The sequence below is a fragment of the Rattus norvegicus genome, chromosome 1, assembly GCF_021556685.1.
Source record: "Rattus norvegicus strain SHRSP/BbbUtx chromosome 1, alternate assembly SHRSP_T2T, whole genome shotgun sequence".
NCBI classification, from domain to species: Eukaryota; Metazoa; Chordata; class Mammalia; order Rodentia; family Muridae; genus Rattus; species Rattus norvegicus.
The window spans coordinates 77,496,737-77,501,280 of record NC_141534.1 but is presented as its reverse complement, the minus strand read 5'-3'; the positions used below and the strand labels follow the sequence as shown (position 1 = coordinate 77,501,280).

Here is a 4,544-nt window from a genome sequence, read left to right as displayed (position 1 = left end):
TCTGTAATAAAATATAAGTATTTCATGCAATCCAATTGTAAGTTGCTTACAACTTTAATATCAATAAAGAATATTAAGGAGGTAGGACCTTATCCTTCTGAAATTAACCAATCATAAGAATTTTAGCAGGTGGGTTTATATAGTAGCCTACATGGGTTAATCATATTGTATATAGTCAATTGTACTTCTTTTTATTTGCTCAGATGATAGTAAACCAATTGCCAATAAAGCAGCCCTTCTTGTGGCTTTCATCCTGTCATAATTCTTAACTGCTAGTTCATTACACAATCATATTGTGAGTAACGGACTCCAAATGCAAGGAAAACTGAAACCAAGGCTACCATAGCTTGTGCTTCAGTTAGCCCTCATACCAAGAGAACTACTCTAGCCTGCACCACTACCAAGAAGCTTCTTCAGTGAAAATTTACCAGGTATTTATTTTTCAGCTGCTTCAGAAAAATTACTATTTGGTTTTTCTAAACCTGGGAAGATATCCATTACTCCTAGACACTTAAATCAAACATTGTGATCTATAACATTCACTTTATACCAAAATCAATTCAAATGAATGGTGCTTTTTAAGTGGCTTTGAATCTTTTTATTGGATAATTTTAACTTACATTTTAAATGTTATTCACTTTCCCACTTTCCCATCCATAAGCTCCCTATCCCATTCACCTTCCCTTCTTCTATGTGGGTGTTCCCCCTCCCAAACTACCCACCCTACCCGCCTCCCCACCCTAACATTCCCCTACACTGGGGGCGGGGTCCAGCCTTGGCAGGACCAAGAGCTTCTCCTCCCATTGGTGCCAAAAAAGGCCATCCTCTTCTACATATGCTGCTGGAGCCATAGGTCTATCCATGTGTACTCTTTGAGTAGTGAGTGGTTAAGTACCTGGGAGCTCTGGTTGGTTGTTATTGTTATTCTCTCTCTTTTTTTTTTTTTTTTTTGGTGCAGCGAACTTTATTGATGGTATTCAAGAGAGAAGGGAGGGCTCCCTAGGCCCCTCCTGTTATTATGGGGTGTAGAGGGCCGCAATAACATTCGCCACCACTAGATGGCGCTGTCTTCCACTGCGCCCCACGTGGTAGGTCAGGATAGACTCCGCCATTGCAAGATGGCACCAACCTTCACCGCGCCAGCCGGCCCCCTTTCAGGAAGTTAACTGTGCGCATGTGCAAGAGTGCCAGGTCTTTGCCCACTCCGGGGCGTGCCTTATGAGATCATGGGTAACAACCAATCAGGTATGGGTGCGCCGCACTAGGGTTTTATAAGCGCGCCATGTTGGCGCAGCATGGCTTTTCCTCTTCTAAGATTAATAAAGTGGTCACAGTAAGGATTTCTAAATGTCCGCGTGCTCCTTGCCGGCAAAAAGTCGAGCGCGGGACAATGGGGTCTGGGATGGAATTGTGAGGGAGATGCTCAGTGTTGGGGGCTGAGTTGGGATGGGGACTCCTCAGCAACTGAGGGCCTCTCTCTTGCTCTCAGTGTCCTTGCTGGGCTGGGTGGTCCAGGGTTTCTTCCTCCTCGAAGCTCATGTAGGCCATGAGGTCCACCACCCTGTTGCTGTAGCCATATTCATTGTCATGCTTTACAAAGTTGTCATTGAGAGCAATGCCAGCCCCAGAATCAAAGGTGGAAGAGTGGGAGTTGCTGTTGAAGTCTCAGGAGACAACCTTGTCCTCAGCGTAGCCCAGGATGCCCTTTAGTGGGCCCTCGGATGCCTGCTTCACCACCTTCTTGATGTCATCATACTTGGCAGGTTTCTCCAGGCAGCATGTCAAATCCACAATGGATACATTGGGGGTAGGAACACGGAAGGCCATGCCAGTGAGCTTCCTGTTCAGCTCTGGGATGACCTTGCCCACAGCCTCGGCAGCACCAGGGAATGCAGGGATGATGTTCTGGGCTGCCCCACAGCTTTCCAGAGGGGCCATCCACAGTCTTCTGAGTAGCAGTGATGGCATGGACTGTGGTCATGAGCCCTTCCACGATGCCAAAGTTTTCATGGATGACCTTGGCCAGGGAGGCTAAGCAGTTCGTGGTGCAGGATGCATTGTTGACAATCTTGAGGGAGTTGTCACATTTCTCGTGGTTCACACCCATCACAAACGTGGGGGGCATTGGCTGAAGGGGCAGAGATGAAGACCCTTTTGGCCCAACCCTTCAAGTGAGCCCCAGCCTTCTCCATGGTGGTGAAGACACCAGTAGACTCCATGACATAATCAGCACCAGCGTCACCCCATTTGATGTTAGTGGGATCTCACTCCTGGAAGATGGTGATGGGCTTCCCGTTGATGACAAGCTTCCCATTCTCAGCCCTGACTGTGCCGTTGAACTTGCCATGGGTAGAGTCATACTGGAACATGTGGACCACATAGTTGAGGTCGATGAAGGGGTCGTTGATGGCAATAATGTCCACTTTGCCAGATGCAGAGTAGAAGGCAGCCCTGGTAACCAGGAGCCCAATACAACCAAATCAGTTCACACTGACCTTCACCATCTTGTCTATGAGACAAGGCTGGCACTGCACGAGAAGATGCAGCTGTCTTGTTCTTATGGGGATACAAGCCCCTTAAGCTCCTTCAATCCTTTCTCTAATTCCTACAATGGGCCCCATCAACTCACGAACAAATATTCAAAATATGTACTTTTTGGTGATGCTTAAGGTACTAATCATAATAGGATTGGCATGCTACTTGTTATGGACATGATGGTGATTGTAATTGCTAATTTCCTCTTTCAAGTTTTATTATTACAAGTAGCATAAACAAACACACACACACATTAATGAAAATGAGGACATGAATATGACAGAAAGCTAGGAGGAGTACATGGGAGAATTTTGAGGAAGAAAAGCAAGGAGGAAAATGATGTAATTATATTAAAATCTCAAAAAACATACATAAACTCATTTTTGCACCAAATTTATTAATGTACAGGGATACAATTGGCTAATACCACTTATCAGTGAGTGCATATCATGTGTGGTTTTTGTGGTTACCTCATTCAAGATGGTATTTTCTAGTTCCATCATGGGAAGTTTATTTTGGTTCATGCTTTCAGGAGTTTGGTACAAATTTCTTCAACCCAATGTGTTTTAGAATATCAGAGAAGTAGGAGTTTCCTCAACTATTTAGCTAGATAGGAGATTTTAAGAAGAAGGGTCTGGACACCAGGAATAAATCTTAAATCACAAAACATTGTCCTGTCAAAGCTATGAGACAGATGCCTTTCTTTCTTTTATATGCTAATACTTCTACTTCCATCCATTTGTCTATGAACTTCATGATGTCATTGTTTTGATAGCTGAGTAGTATTCCATTGTGTAGATGTACCACATTTTCTGTATCCATTCCTCTGTTGAAGGGCATCTGGGTTCTTTCCAGCTTCTGGCTATTATAAATAAGGCTGCTATGAAGCTAGTGGAGCACGTGTCTTTGTTTATGTTGTACCATCATTTGGGAATATCCCCAGGAATGGTATAGCTGGGTCCTCAGGTAGTGCAATGTCCAGTTCTCTGAGGAACCTTCAAACTGATTTCCAGAGTGGTTGTACCGGTTTGCAATCCCACCAACAATGAAGGAGTGTTCCTCATTCTCCACATCCGTGGAAACATCTGTTGTCACCTGAGTTTTTGATCTTAGCCATTCAGACTGGTGTGAGGTGGAATCTCAGGGTTGTTGTGATTTGCATTTCCATGATGACTAAGGATGTTGAATATTTCTTTAGGTAGTTCTTAGCCATTCAATATTCCTCAGCTGAGAATTCTTGGTTTAGCTCTGTACCCCATTTTTAATAGGGTTATTTGGCTCTCTGGAGTCTAACTTTTTTATTCATTTGTATATACTGCATATTAGGCATCTATCAGATGTAGGATTCATAAAGATCTTTTCCCAGTTTGTTGGTTGCCATTTTGTCCTAATGAAAGGATCCTTTGACTTACAGAAGCTTTGCAGTTTTATGAGGTCCCATTTGTCGATTCTTGATCTTAGAGCATAAGTCATTGGTGTTTTGTTCAGGAAATTTTCCCCAGTGCCCATGTGTTGAAGGTTCTTTCCCACTTAGTGTATCTGGTTTGATGTGGAGGTCCTTGATCCAGTTGGAATTAAGCTTTGTACAGGGTGATAAGAAAGGATCGATTTGCATTCTTCTACATGCTGACCTCCAGTTGAACCAGCACCATTTGTTGAAAATGCTCTTTTTTCCACTGGATGGTTTTAGTTCGTTTGTCAAAGATCAATAGGGTTCATTTCTGAGTCTTCAATTCCATTACATTGATCTCCGTGCCTCTCTCTATACAAGTACCATACAGTTTTTATTATTATTGCTCTATAATACAGCTTGAGGTCAGGGATGGTGATTCTCCCAGATGTTCTTTTATTGTCAAGGATAGTTTTCACTATCCTGTTTTTTGTTTTTATTGTTGTTGTTGTTTTGTTTTCTGTTATTCCAAATAAACTTGCAAATTGCTTTTTCTAACTCTATGAAGAACTCAGTTGGAATTTTGATGGGGATTGATGGGGCAAAATGTTGATTTTTA

At 43.0% G+C, this 4,544-nt stretch overlaps 1 pseudogene; it reads right to left on the bottom strand.

Moving 5' to 3' along the window:
- Positions 1 to 1,661: 1,661 nt before the first annotated feature.
- LOC148007207 (glyceraldehyde-3-phosphate dehydrogenase pseudogene) lies at positions 1,662 to 2,474 on the bottom strand (annotated as a pseudogene).
- Between the last annotated feature and the right edge of the window lie 2,070 nt (positions 2,475 to 4,544).